The sequence below is a fragment of the Ochlerotatus camptorhynchus genome, unplaced genomic scaffold (genome assembly GCF_037179485.1).
Source record: "Ochlerotatus camptorhynchus isolate MF236.1 unplaced genomic scaffold, CSIRO-AGI_Acam_v1.1 ptg000209l, whole genome shotgun sequence".
Classification (NCBI taxonomy): domain Eukaryota; kingdom Metazoa; phylum Arthropoda; class Insecta; order Diptera; family Culicidae; genus Ochlerotatus; species Ochlerotatus camptorhynchus.
The window spans coordinates 2,542,899-2,559,070 of NW_027040699.1; the positions used below are offsets into that span (position 1 = coordinate 2,542,899).

Here is a 16,172-nt window from a genome sequence, read left to right on the forward strand (position 1 = left end):
CCTTTGTTCCATAGGCTTTTCTCTTCTTCCTCAATTGCTTCATCACAAATGCAGTAGCAGAAAATCAATTCAACAATAATTCAACCAGCACAAAACTGACCGTAGGACAGCATAAATGATTGCCTCTAGATTTATTACTCATTCAGACCAATTCTCGTTCTGCACCCATAAAACAGGAGTGCAGAAAGTTTTGATTTATTACCCTGTGCCCTCCCCGACGAAGACCTCCCATGCCTGCCCTGCCCATCGATCCCTTAAACATTTATTCGTAGGCTAGTCCTCGCTGATCTCTGCTGCAGTGCACGCGTAGGTTGACCAATAAAAGTTGCCTCCCAATATGATTGATCTATTTATTTTGCTCACGAATGATGACAAGCCCCTAGCTACTGCGTGTAAAATGGTTGCGTGATTACCTAACTCACCCAGCCGGACCGCCATCGCCACGAAGTACACGATTGTCCGCCGATTTTCATGCAATTCTAATTTGCAAATTAATTGTTTACGATTCCGGAGGCAATTTTGTAACGGCAACGGCGGTCGACAGTCGGCTTATTTGGTTCAACGTGGTTCCCGTTCCAAACCAATAATGAACCTAATTGTATCCTGGGAGGATCCGGTGTCCATTTCGCGAATCGACTCATTTAGGCCAAAAACAATACTGAGCTTGTTACTATGGGCTGCGAGTGCGATGAAACGGGGTGGCGTTGGGACCTGCTTCCGGGGAAGCCAAAACCAATATGTGAAAACTTGTACGGTTTAAATTGTACATTTCATTACAAATTTCACCACCTGTCCTTTTCCTGTTCCGGAATTCCGACCTTTGCCTGACCATATTCCACCGTTACACGCACGTCCGGGATTGTTGTCGCGATTTCGCGCAAGCATAACGATGCGGTCAGGATCAGCACCATCGGATCAGAGCCCGGCAAAGGTAGAGATTTTGCCAAATGAGATGGCTCTCGATAAACCGCAGACCAACACCGGACCATCCTCGTCGTCGTCGGGGTCGTCGTCATCGTCGCTCCTGTACATTATTGGCATCAGATATATGTCTATGCTATTTGGATAATGTCCGAGGCTGGAAAATGCGGTACTTGAAATGGGCGGACTGCAATGTTGACACAATGGGCACAGTTTAATGTCCGGGGGAATGCATTATGGGCGTGCGGGATTTTCGAATATGTTTAGTCATGCAGCAGAGTGGTGCGAGAAATTTGCATTCGCAGCGCAAAAGCATGGGATTACCTATATTGACAGTTAAAGAAACGGGGTTACCGAAATACAATTTAGAATTTGATCTTTTGTCTGTCTGTGCGCAAACATGGACTGTTTTGCTGAGTGGGCGCAACCCGAATTGCGGACAGAATCAGACAATTTTATGCTCGGCAATCCGAAAAATTAGATACAGCACGCTTTCAATCACGATTTATTAGCACACCTTCGCACAGCAATTGCCTATGGCGAGCAGCGCCAGTCATTCATGGAGATCTCTCCGGGGCATCTAGCACCTTTACGAATCTTTGCTTCGCGATCATCGCTCGCTGGGTATTGTACCTAAGTTGTCGTCGTAGTCGTCGTGAGAAACAGAACCGACCGCGTCTTCCACAGTTTGCTTCTCGGTGCTCTTGAGGCTTTGACTTCGCCTCGCAATCGATGGCCACCACTATGGAGTGTTGTACCTAGGTACGCTTGCGACGCATATTCTTGCCTCATAGGGCACCACTCCTTTTCTTCTCAAGGTCTGTCGTTCAGCTTTTGGTTTTCCACAAAAGCGAAAAACAAATACAGCTTTCCCCCGAAGAACGCGTTACCCACTGAGTTGCACCCACCGCTTTTTCTCGGCGGGGTTTCAACCAGTCGGTCTGATTTTTTGCAAGTGAGTAGTGCCAATGGAGAACTAGTCACTCGCAGAAAATCAGAGCGCTTGGTTGAAACTCCACCGAGACAAAGCGGTGGGTGCAACTCAGTGGATAACGCGTTCTTCGGGGGAAAGCTGTACAGGAATCTCCCGAAGAGCGCTGTGGGTGGTGGCGTCCACCCACCATTTTTTCACAGTTGTCCTTCAACCAATTGAGCTAATTTACCGTAGGTGACTAGTATGTATTTCTCACAAATTGCAAATCCTTTCAATCGGTTGGAAAACAGCCAAGAAGTAGCGGAGGGTGGACGGCACCACCCACCGCGATCTTTGGAGGATTTGTGTACACAGTTCTCGTTGTCGGTCGACTATTCTAGCAAAAGAGAGCGAGAGAGTAGAAGCGTGAAGCCTGAATTTTGGCTGATTGTGCGGCTCTAATTCGAGTGAAGTATCTATTGGTGAGCGTGGTACTGTTTCAAGCCTTTTGTATTCACAAATCAACCGCCGAATAGGTGACTTTGTGAGATTGTTGAGTGTCCACTTTAGGATTGCAGTCATTGGCGATAGGTAAAGTGATTTACGGTCGTCTATTGTGTGACTAGTATAAAGGCATCCATTTAGTACGTCACACCATGCTAATTGATTAGAGTGGTTTTGGGAGCCCCGAACCTTCCGGCCATCCTCTAATTTCAACGAAAACTGGCCACTTCTGGCCATCCTCTAATTTCAACGAAAACTATCTAGACAACAAATCGAAATTTTCAATATTTCATCCTCCGGGGCTTCCGGCATCTGTTTCACGAAGATTGGATGGCCTTTGTCACTCTTGTCAATTGGCATGGTCTCTCATGACATGTCCATGACATTCTGAATATTTTAAAATATCGCATTACTAGTTTATGTTGCAATCAGAAATTGACCACTTCCCCGGGGGCTTCTGGAACCTGTACTGGGGTCATCACGAGGCCATTGTTTTTTTTATAACTAGTTCGCTTATTTGGAAGGCTTAATCGCGTTAGCTTTACGGAGCCGATAGTTCATTGTTCTTTGTTTGTAACAAAATTCACTTAATTCTTTGTCTAGTGGGAGTTAGGCCGAATACTCGCGGCTTACTCAAGGTTAGAGAGGTACATTGTCGAAGGATAGGATCAGGGGAGGAGCTTGGGGGCAAAGTTTCGTTGTCTCATCAGAGCGTTGTCGCCAGTATGAACGGTAGTGCGGTTCTAGTTTCGTCTGGAGTTCGACCGGCGGTGACCAGTGGGCGACGATGAGGCTCATCGAGACGGGGGGACAAGACAAACAAAAACTAATAAAGAGAGACAAAAGGCAAAGGAATTAAATTCTTATACTAGACATTTTTAGAAACACATAAACCGACTGCATATAACAGATATCGCAAGTTCCCAACACGTTTCTGATAGGAACATAGGGTTGTCTTCCTTGGGCCTCAAGGGTATTCAAAAGTCGCTCTCTGGCGGCATCATTATCCGTACATTGCCAAACTGCGTGATCGATGTTATCGTAACCGTTTCCACACCGACAGATGTTGCTGTCCACGAGGTTTATTCTATTGAGATGAGCATCTAGCGAGTAGTGGTTGGACATAAGTCTACTCATCACGCGAATGAAGTCACGACTTAAGCCCAAGCCTTTAAACCACGCTCTCGAAGAAACATTAGGAATAATTGAATGTAACCACCGTCCAAGATTTCCATTTTCCCAATCGGTTTGCCAACTCGAAAGGATACTCTGACGCACTAAATGGTAAAATTCATCGTGTGAAATTTGCCTGTCATAAAATTCGCCTTCCTGCGCGCCCACCTTTACGAGTGAGTCCACCTTCTCATTGCCTGGGATTGAGCAATGTGAGGGGACCCATACAAAAGTAATCATATGTGATTTTTCGACCAGCACACTCATCTGCTCCCTTACCTTTGAAAGGAAATAAGATGAGTGCCTACCTTGTTTAATCGACCGAATAGCCTTACGAGGCCATTGTCAATCTGCTTTTTTTCCCTCTGTTCGGAATCTAACACCACTGCGACCAGTAATTTGATCTATTGTAGTATATCCCGTGTCCTTAGTTTAGTGCATGTCGTATTAATCCATCACTATTGAGAAATGATGAAGTATTCGATTTTTTTACGGTTCTCATTTTGCATTTATCGCAAGGATCCGACTCTAATTGAAAAGTTCCGCTATTTATACCCTTTGGAGTGTTGAAACACCCTCCAAAGGCGCACCCCTTTGTCAGTCAAAATTGGATTCCTTGGCAACAAATAGAAGATTAGGAATCACATACAACGAATAGAAGATTAGGAATCACATAGATGAAGACTAACTAACTCATTTTTTCCTTGTTTCAAGATCATCCTCGGTGAACAGAGCCGAGTCTTGTCACTATCAACAAGGTATAAAACATAACAAGGACTAGGATGTGTTCCTTGGATTACTGAAAAATCCTGTTCCCCTAGTTTGAAGTAGTCAGAAATAGGAATTGGTGGTAGATCTTACATCGCGTAACGTACCACGGAAAGGTGATCTATCCACGTTACGGGGCAGTCAATCTGCTGCATCTACAGCATAGGTCTGGTCTCTAGTCATCTGGTCTCTACAGCATAGTCTATGAAATTATGAGAATTTTGATAAGTCGTACGACTGTTTTCTGTTGCAATAAGAGACTGGATTACTATCTAAATAATTATTCTATTTAAAGATCTTGAAATCCATGATCTTGAATTTATTTAGTAAATTGTATCTTTTCTACAAATCTAAAAAAAAAAAATCCAATGGTGAGAGACAAGCCAGAAAATTTATATAATGAAGTTACAATCACATTTTGCTGGAATTTGAATTTTGTATGTCCACGATTACGAAAATCTTTGTCTGGTCCAGTGTTGGGAGAATATCAAAAAATCAAATCTCATCAAAGAACATGATCACGCAAAAATCAACAAGCAAACAACTTGCGGTGATATGCGAAATACTATCAAAATTATTTGGGTTTGGTGGTTCCCCCCACCACCACTGGAAAAAGAGATGCTCGCCAATTTGCTCACGTACCTTCGATGTGCGGAAACAGTTCTATCGATTGTACCCCTCATCAGTGTTGTGAAAATATCAAAAAATCAAATCTCACCAACGCCCAAGATCACGCTTGATTTTCGTAGACAAAAATCAACAAGCAAACTACTGCGGTTGATTTTGCAAGCTGTGATATCGCAGCTCGGAACATACGAGGTTCGGTAGCTCAGTGGTTACCGTTTCTGCTTACTGAGCAGAAGGTCGGGAGTTCAATCCCAGGCCCGCCCTATCCTTGCAATTTTTCACTTTGCCTTATTCTATACCCACTAGATTTTAATGAAAACAAATTCTTCTTTAACACCGATCGCATCACTTACCACAGTGTGGGTCCTGATCTAAAAATAGAAATTGGATGAGTGCGCGCGTGTGTGTGTGTGTGTGTGTTTGTGTATTATAATCGCTCTACCAAAAAACGGATCCCTGCGTGTGCGGTGCAACCTTTCCCCACATCCAACATCCCAGTGATTTCTCGTGGAAGCGCAGAGGATTTCTCGGTTTCCTTCACAGCGAGTACCACGTCAACACATTTCTTCCCATTCCCTAGTTGACCTGCATTCGGACACGGCCGGTGCTGGTATTGCTAAATATTAGATCTCCAGTTCTTACACAATGAGGATGAATGTTAGTCCCAAACATCATCTGTTGGTTCTCTGTGTAATTGCAGCTGATCTGGTAATAACAGAGCAGCAACCGTGGGCGGTCAATCTGATTTTTTTTTGATTGTGATATCGCAGCTCGGAACATCAAACTAACAAAACTCACCAACTGCAAATTTCACCAAACTGTGGTGAGATTGAGTTTAATGATGTTTGCTTTACACCCGAATGCAACCGAAACTTCCATAACGGCTTGCAGCAGTCCCTTCGCGTCTGCCATCGGTGAATATTAAAAAGAGATAGCAAACTATGCTTTCTCTTTCTAAAAAAAACGATGTGTAATGGAATGATTTTTGTGTCGAGTTAACTCTCAGCTTGATTTTTGCACGTTGTGAATAGTCTCGCAATATCAAAGGAGCTTGTAAAATCAATATCAAGCATGATATTTTGTTCCAATATCACGCGTGATATTGCGAGCGCATGAGAGCGGAAAAATATCAATTGATTTCTGATTTTGCCAACACTGCCCCTCACCATCCCACCCTAACAGGGAGTTTGGTAAAGGAGATGATTAATCCGACTCGTGCCTTCCTCAAAATTGACCTTTGCTCGCTTTCTACTGTCTATATACAATTTTCAAACTACCGTACTCTAACAAAACTATCACCTCGATACTTTCATCTCCTCATCGATCGTATAAAATGAACACTGAGATGATCACGTTGGTCATGACGAGAGGAGCAACACAATAGTTGGGTAAAGAAGAACTGCATTATAACACACCATCGACTGGAAATGCTCTCGCAAACGTGGGGCTTTAGGTAGTGATGAAAACGTCGCTAGAACTATTCCACAGCCGCAGTCAGTTTATGAGCAACAAGGAGGACGCACATTTTTGCCTGTGGACTTGGAGACATACTTCAAGTCCCCGCGTACATCGTACGGGCTAGGCAAAAATGTGCGTCTATCTTGTAAACTGTCGCTTTAATGGCCCTTCGCTCATTTTCAACTTCTATTCAATTTTCATACTGCCGTACTCTAACGGAACTATCCACCTACCCTCTTCTAAAAGATCATTCTCTAGCTAATAAATCATCACACTAAAGCTTCATGTTAGTATTTCCAACCAACACTGAATATCTGTTATTTGTCGTTAAGCACCTCCAACTATGTAAATCGTTAACTTCACGCATGGAGTAATACAAACATAAATAGATAAAGCATATAATGCTTCTACTTATCTGTTCTTATCAAGATCTTTGCTTACGAATTGAATTGCATTAGTAAATATTTTTTTTTTTTTCCTTTGGTTTGTTTTTTCCGTCAATCTTGTTTTCCGTGCTGAGCACCAATGCTACCGACGTGCCAGGAAGGCAGCTCCCACACCTGGACTCTACCTATCGACCCATCAACTCATGAACCGGGGACCAACGGCTTTACTTCCCATCCGAAGGAAGGCGTGATCAGAGATGTTATGCCTCAGAACATCCCGGCGGCGCCGACTGGGATTGAACCCAGGCCTGCTGGGGTGAGAGGCAATCACGCTTACCACTACACCACCGGCGCCGTTACATTAGTAAATATGTTGAATGGCCAATTTTAGCGAAGTTGGCTTAGAGAAGTAAAAAACGACGAAGTGGCACTATACCCTACACACATAGAAAAATTGATGTAAATTTAGGTGCTCTGAGACTGACATATACGAGCGTCAATTTTGACATAAAATTGAGTCATAATAGACGCGAAATTCAGCTCAATCAAACGTACTTTCAAACTTTTCAGTTTCGAAGCACTTAATTTTACATGACATGTTTGTTTACGTCTCATCTTTTATGTCAAAGATGGATTCCTTCACGTGTAAGTCCCCGGCAAGGTGACAGATAGCCTTAGTTTCACGTACTCACTTGCAAATAGTAGATGTCACCACACAACATAAACAATGAGATTGTCCTTCACCGCCGCAATGACATTTTTCTATGCGAATCCAACCTTTTGTTTCTCCATATGTGGATGTCAAACAAACAGGCAAGAATGCTATATGATAAGTGCGAATTTATTATTTTCGTGGTGAAATGAAATAATCCAAACAAATTGAAACCGATTGATGGGGGTTCATTTTCTTATATTATCAAATGACAATATATATACTTTGCTGTCTTCTATTTTATTTTGCTCTTGAATATAATCAGCAAACTGATTTTTTTGATCATAGTGGTGCGATAAAGGTTTCGTTGTTTATTAATTTATTTGATAAGGCTCAAACGAATTAACTTTACAGAGCCGAGGATTCTTGGTCACTATACAAAACATCTTAAAACTATAGTCAAAAGATACAACACAATAAACCCTTTATCTTCCGCTATCCAAAAAGCCTCCTCAATCAGAACGGGAGCCGCTTCCTGTGGTTTCATTGTATGGCAGTATCAAAAACGGGGGGCAGAGCGGTTCCATTGTAGCAATGGACGCAAAACGTGGTCAGCACTCACACACTCACTAAACGGTTGCTTTCCAAAGTCGACGACGCATCGACCCAAAAAAAACTGCTGATGAAGAACAATGAGGAGGACCACACAATGGTTGCTGCCGAGAAAACAAACGATCGCGTGCCACGAGAGTGGCCTGCTTCTGTCGACAGCCGAGTGAACACTCCGATAAAGGATTGCCATGGGAAAGTTTACTTTCCTGTGTTGCTCTATTCTTGTGTTCTTGTGTATTCTTCTGACATGCAAGACTTCTGAAACTTATGTGTCGCGGTGAGTAGCAGTTTTACTGGGTGATGAGGAATATTTTGCAGATCCATTTTAAATTGAATAAACACATAACATTAAATGAATTAAATCAAAAATGGGTCTCTCAAAAAATTATTCCTCACCAAACTTGAAACCTCAAGAAACAGATGAGTATAATTAGTACACTCTTACTCGCTGAAAAATCGTTCCTTCTTTTTTCATCATCGACAATAATAGCAATAGCGTTGAAGACACTGAAAGTATCGTTGTTCAAATTAATTCTATGACAATCATATATTTTCGTTTTACAAATCATATGTTTAAGCTTCATATGGTTCTGTACTGCTTAAATTAGTTTCATAAATTGATCATGCATACTAATGCGAATCAAAGCGAAATTTTAAGCTGGCATCACTGGAGTTCCTATGTCGCTACACTCAAAAAAGGCCACACGTTTGATCGAAGCTTTTAAACATTTGATTTTTCATTCTCACAATTACATTTATTTTAAGTGTGTTTCGCCATGCTTCAATGTGTTCTTCACGTTAATTTCTAGTGTTTCAAACTTTGCAATGTTAATAATCTTTCTCTATCAATTAAATTGTATTGCACATTGAATCACACTACTGTTCAAAACAGATGGATTTGAAATGTTTTGCATTTCAATGCTATGTGAATTGCATATTCTGCAAGGTCTACATCGAAAACATGAGTTGTGACTTCATCCTTATCAACCAGCCTCATATATGAGAACAACCGTGGCTCAGTAAGATCGAACGAAGGCAACGACACCAGCACAACCCAACAGTCCCGGATCAAATCCCAAATCAGACCCATGAAAAAAGGCATGTGGATGCTCTGCCCCCTGGCAGCTTCGTTTAGATATTTGTCGATTAAATTTTGAAATCGGTAAAGTAGAAGTCGATAAAGTAGAATGTTGTACAACATTTTTGAACTATGATGCGCAAAGCTGTTGATATCACCATGTGAGGAACATAGACTCCAAGTGTGTCACAATTCGAGCCAATAGTGTTTAGACATGGTTCACAGCATAAGATTCATTCATGAAATGGATGTGTTTCACAATAAGTGCACAATTAAGTGTGAGACACATGATGATGACGTGTGGAATTTTTTGAGTGTAACGTCGCGTGTGTGGTTTAGTGAGCGCGCGACAATAAGATAAATTTTAAACTTTAGTTTTGTTTACTGTACATCATTTCCGCATTCGTCCTTTTCAGATAACACTTCTGAAATTTGTGAGTTTGATCAACCATAAATTGCCAGTGGCAATATACAGGAGCTGTCAAGTTACCCCTTAGTTGGTCCAAAAACATTGAAACATCATTGTAATCACATAGGCGTTGCCAGCAGGGTACGGAGACGGAGTGATTGCCCCGCCACTAAACTCAGCAACTTCAAAACATTCGGCAAAATGGCGTTCGGTCTTATGGCGTTTAGCCTAATGGCATTCGACCAAATCCTCCATAGTATTAAAATTCGAATTCATCCATTCATAGGTTAGGTAAAGCAGTGTGGGTTTGACTAGTACTGTCGTATTAAATCAAAAATTCACTTAATTTCAACTTCTATTCAATTTTCCTACTGCCGAACTCTAACGGAACAATGAACCTATCCTCTTCAGACCTTTCTCTAGTTAATAAATTATCACACTAAAGCTTCATGTTATATAGTATTTCCAACCAACTGGCAGATAAACCAGTTCGATTTTTCAATCCGCAGCTCTCAAAATTCAGTATTTCAGCAATATTTTCTCGCATGGTCTTCGATAGAGATCATACCAACCACGTGCTGCTACTATTGGCGATTTGACCTGGGTGGCACAGTAGCCGTTTGTTCGTTGTTGGGCTGCTTTACTTATTATGCAATTCACAAAAAAACACTGTCTCAATATATTTAATTTTTACATAAACAATATAATATTATATTATATTCGATAGAAAACAATATTCCTCACTGGGGAAGAATTACCCAATGACGGTACCGTGTGAAATATGCACAGTAGCTCTTCAAACTGAAGGCTATTTAGCCACATCACACAAACTGCCAACACCTAATAACAATCGATTCAAACCATGGCAAAGCTTCTCTAATGAAGTTGTTATGCCATTAGTTTAAGCATACTTTACGGATGATAAGCTTATATGTAAAACGAGTTCTTAACACCTCATCAATTCCGAGCCAATCCTCACAATCCGCCAGTGTGCTTAAGGACCAACTGCAAGCCATGTGGGCTGTGGTTAATTCGAATGAACCATGCAAAAAAAAAAGATAAAAGCTAAAGTGAAAATAAACCACAACAACATCAACAACAGTAATAATGCCTCCGGGCCAGAGAGCTGCCAATTAAACAACAGCGCGCGACGGCAGTAAGCAGTATCCAGCAGACCACAATAATGCCCACACACACGCGTGGATTCATTTTTCAACTTCTCAGCTTATGTCTGCTCTTTGAGCGTAGAGTGCGTATCAATCAATTTATGTGTGAAGTTCTGTGTTTTTTGCACTGCCCAACTGCAAAGGCCCGGCCGGGTGCGACTGCGGTAAATGAGCAAAACAAAACCGGAGGATTTCGAGATAGCCGCCCGCCCTCAGTCGTCAGAGTGGTGTTATCGAGAGGTCCCCGGCGCGATGACAAGTGAGTATTTAAATTGACATGTTAGCTTTCGCGTCGAGGCGATTGAGATAATGGCGGAAAAAGTGTCATTAATGACTGTTCAACCCAAGGGGCGTTCAAGTTGCCGATTGGCACTTTCAGGATGGATGAAAACGAAAGGCTGCACTTGGAAAAGTATCACTTTGAATGAACGGTTGCTCACAGACCATAAATTGGTGTTATATTATACGACCAATTGCGGCAATAAATCTTTCGCTCTTTTTAAAATATTAAATCGTTAGGAGTCTCGTATAACCATGCCGTTCAACGCAACCGTTTTTACATTCATATTTTGTAACGATTTATGCTAACCGGTGAAAAGTCCAGCCTAAGCTTGCAACCGCACAGAATGGCGTGTGAGTAGAAATTAGTAGGTACCTACAGTACCTTAACGTCAACCGAAGTACAAAGTGGATCACGTGCGAACTAAAAAAAACTCCAATTTGGATCATTTTTCGCCAACCAACCGACCCGGCGACGTTTACTCTCCTTTGCTAGGTGTCATACGTGTAGCATTCCGACACGACCGACTGATCGTTGCGACACACTTGTACTGTTCACTTATTTCGAGCCACCGACGACGACGGTGACCAAGTTTCGCGCTTGCCGTTGACCTATGACAGGCGTAGGACTACGGTTTAAGTAAAACATTGAGGGTGACGTTGACCTCCTAATTGTAGCTAGCTGCTTGGTGCGGCTCGGCGGTGGATTGCATCTGTGGGCTTTCGAGGGCGATCGTGAGCTCCAATGGATTGCCAAAAGTGGGCAATTGAGTACTACCGCAGGCAGGCAGGAGCTCAGACAGGCGTCATGCGACCTTTCCCCGCCCACCGGCGATCGACCGTCGTCGGCATGGGCCAATTTGGCAGTCGGCGTAGGGACGTTGACCTGGATTTGGAGGTCTATCGATTGCAAAATGAATGACAGGCTGCCGGAATCGCTCAAACTATACTATTGAAAATTGACTGAAAGGTTTAAATCTGATGCTGGTCAACTCTAGATGAATGTTTCAAAAGGTCCTATTTGCATTGATCTATTCTCTTAATCAATTTTCTCTTTCGTTTGCAGCTGAGTTAGCTGTAAAACGTTGACGTTTTGGATGCTAGATAAGAACTTCCATCATCAAACTATGTGGTCAAATTGGCACGAACTACACAGCTAAAAAAAAGTAGTGTAAATTTCCGTTACTATGATGCACATAAATGGAGCGTCATATATCATACAAGTTTAGATTATAGATCGTGTAAATTTATGAGACATGTCATGTAATATCCCATATATTGTATGCAACTGTCCACTTTTGTTTGCAACATTTCTTGCAAGTTGCTAGTTTACGTGAAAAGGAAGTTTACATGCATGAATGTTTGCATGCATGGATGTTTACATCGCCAGTAAAATTCAGAATTTTTTGGTGTGTATGTTTGTATAGCCGTGGTCAATGCTGAGATTTGTAATTGTCATTGACAGACCATCGCACGATATTGATAAAATTGTTTATCACGTAGTCACTGATAAATTTGATCCTCAAAAAAACATTTGCCCAAATCTCATTATTTTTTTCGTCAATGACAAAGATTCACCTGGCAACAAAGCAGTTGACGTAGATGCTTATTTACTTTAACGGCCCCATGTAATGTTTCGTTACAAATTTAGCTAGTAAAAAATTTGCACATGTTCGTCACTGACAGCATTGTCACTGACAATTGACATAATTTGCCTTGACAATGACTGTTAGCTCAAATGAGTGACCAAAGCTGAATTTTGAATATCGTTGTGTATTGTCGAGATGTTGTAACATTGGCCGTGGTTATCACAAGAGAAAGTCGATGAAGAGAATCGATCAATGCAGATAGGACATTTTTAAATGTTCATCTAGAGCAGATGTGAATTGGCGTTGAAGGCGACTTTGTAGCTCTTTAGTCCTATGGTAAAATCCATAAGCAAACGTCAGACTGTGCGTGAAACATGGCGGACTTCGCACTATCCTTTCACTTCACCGAAAAATCCCATTAGAAACTGTCAATCTTTTCTGGAAGAGACAATTTTTCGACGGTGCCGTCAACGCCAATTGCAGACAACACATACACACTTAGAAATAGTTAATTTTACACGTGACAGGAACAATCAATAGTCTGACGGGGATACTGTGGATTAGGTATGATGGTGACCAACACATGCTTGTGTGAGGAATCAACGGACAATCCAACACGGCATCTTAGGGGCGATCCATTTATTATGTCACACTAAATTGAGGAAAAATTAACCCCCCTCCCCCGGAATGCGAAAACCCGCGCCCGGAAACTTTACACGAAGTTGCTCACCAAATCGTGCTGCATCGTGATGGATGACGAAACTTACGTCTAGTTCGACAGCCGTCAACTTCCTGGGCAAGAATATTTCGTTGCCAAGTCTAAGTTTGATGTTCCGGAGGATGTTCGAAAGAATAAATTATCGAAATTTGCAAAGAAGTTCCGATTTGCGGATGTGGTGAAATAAGCGCTCCCTTCATCACTTCCGTAACAATCAACGGTGTGATTTACACGGAAGAGTGCCTTAGGAAGCGTCTCTTGCCATTCATAAGGAAGCACAAAAGATCAACTCTGTTTTGGTCTGATGTAGCATCCTGCCACTACGCTCGGAACGAGTTGGAGTGGTACCGAGGCAACTGTGTCAATTTTTGTGGAAAATATATCAACTATCCAAATTCACCGGAACTTCACCCGATTGAAAAATTCTAGGCTTCATAATTTCCTTGACGGAACTTGGCAAACATCCCAAAACTATTAAGTCAAAGCTGGAGTTGAAGACAATTTGGGTAAAAACCACAAAACCACTGGGGAGATCGGTTGTACAAAATTTGATGGGTGGAGAGAAAAGGATTGTGCGGGCATTCGGGATGGGAGACGAAATTGAATAAATCAAATTTTGTATATCATAGCTCATTTGAAGAAAATCCGATAATCGATTTAAAATTTTGGTGAGTAAATATGTGTGCGCCATTTTTATCGAATACACCCTTTAGGACAATACATCGCAGAGAAAAAAAGGTCAATGGACGAAAGGTCGAATGATCAAAAGGATGAAATAGACAAATAGTCAAAAGGGTCACTGGTTGAATCAAATTTAGATCGAAAATCATATGGATAAAATTTGATTCGACAATTTGTTCATTCAACCTTTTGTCTGTTAATGGCTAGCCAGATGGGCTAGTTTAAAGGGATTCCCCTAGCCTCTGGTTTAGCCACGGAGATCGCCTGGGGTGGGCTACACTCGCCTCTTTTGTTGGCTAGCTTGAGCTTGAAACCCTAGAGCTTCAAGGTCGGCTCCTGGCTTGTCGACACTGATCCAATTCGTTATTTTCAACTCTTTTATTACTCACGGTTTCGGTGTCTGTAGTGCTGGCCAGCGATGACGAGATTCTGCAGTGGGTGGGTTTCTCGGAGGGGGATGAACAGTACGTTCCCGGAGGATGACGGTGCTCGTTGGTTGTCGCAGCATGGCACAACGGATGTCGTGCCGGGGCTCGGTGGACTTGCTGTTCACCTGTTGCTAGTTTAAAGCGGTCGTCGGTAGCTTACCGATCAACGCTTGCTAAACGAGTGGTGCTGGCGGTATAGCGTTCGCCCTCGCACTTTTCGACTAACGTTTTTCTGAGGCCGGATCGCAATGCCTTTTTAGCCCGTATTTAATGGGTCCTGAGGGGAATATGAGAGGTGGTCTTAGGGCTGGAATTTCGCTACCGTGTTATTTATTGGGTCCTACCTGACTCCGTATTCGGCGGTATTAGCCGGTATTTGTTGGTAACTCTTCACTATAAAACTCGTTTGTAATTCAAAAGAACTATCTTGCGCAATGGATAAAGTAGAAGAGAACCTTCTCTTCAGTTTGAGCCAGTAGCTTCCCTCTTGACCTAAGCCAATTTCCACCGCCCTCCCACTTTTCCACCACCCCTTGTCCATATCGTTTTCCTGTTTCCAACGCCCACCTTCATCCTTTCTCTTTTCCGTTACGTGTTTTGTGTTTTGTGTTGTTGGTGTGACTGGGTTACAATTATTTAATTTGGCTGTTAATGTGGGAATGGGTTTTCCTTATATATTTACATTTAAAATCAAAACAATATTGTACGCAAGAAACTGGCATACAAAAATTAGCTCCCATGAGCATGATCGAATTCATTATGAATACACATATACCGTATTCCTCGCTCTCGCTGTCTCCTGATTTTTCACGCTTGAAGTGAATCAATAGGGTACAGGAACCAAAACGGTAACATGCCCGAGCAAAGTAGTGCCCCGTAACGTGGGTAGATCACCTTTTCGTGGTACGTTACGGGATGTAAGATCTACCACCGATTCCTAGTCCTTGCTACTTCAAACTAGGGGAACAGGATTTTTCAGTAATCCAAGGAACACATCTTAGTCCTTGTTACTTGTTATGCCTTGTTGATAGTGGCAAGACTCGGCTTTGTCCACCAAGGATGATCTTGAAACAAGGAAAAAATGAGTTAGTTAGTCTTCATCGATGTGATTCCTAATTCTCTATTCTTTGTTCTCTGGTTTGAAGTGGTTAAGACCAGGGTTACTTCCACTCACTTGCTATAAAAAAATGTTTTTCGGAATAATGAAATCATGAAATAATATAATGCTAATTAGTACTTGTAAGTTACAAGAAGAGGTCATGAAATATATGTTTGACACATAAAATCTGTCAATACTGCGTTCAGTACGTCACAATCAGCGATTTTACGAATCGTGAGCGCTCACTCTGAGTGAACGCTCACGAATCATAAGATCGCTGATTGTGACGCTCTGAAAGTGAAATTGACAGGTTTTATGAGTCAAACACATACTTTACACCCTCTTCTTGTTACTTACTAGTACAACATATCATTATAACATCTAATGATTGCATAATTCCGAAAAATATTTTTTTATAGCAAGTGAGTGGAAGCAACCCTGGTTAAGACTAGGGTTCTGATGCATGGTCATTATCGGTGCCATATCTTAATTTTGCTGCTAAGGAATCCAATTTTGACTGACAAAAGGGCGTGCCTTTGGAGGGTGTTTCAACACTCCAAAGGGTATAAATAGTGGGACCTTTCAATTATAGTCGGATCCTTGCGATAAAGGCGAGAATGACAACTGTAAAAAAAAATCGAATAATACTTCATTATTTCTCAATAGTGATGGAGTAATACGACATGCACTAAACTAAGGACACGGGATATA

At 41.9% G+C, this 16,172-nt stretch overlaps 1 pseudogene; it reads left to right on the forward strand.

The window, feature by feature from the left end:
* The first annotated feature begins 889 nt into the window (after positions 1–889).
* LOC135703119 (uncharacterized) overlaps positions 890–16,172 on the forward strand; it is a 72,866-nt pseudogene continuing 57,583 nt past the window's right edge.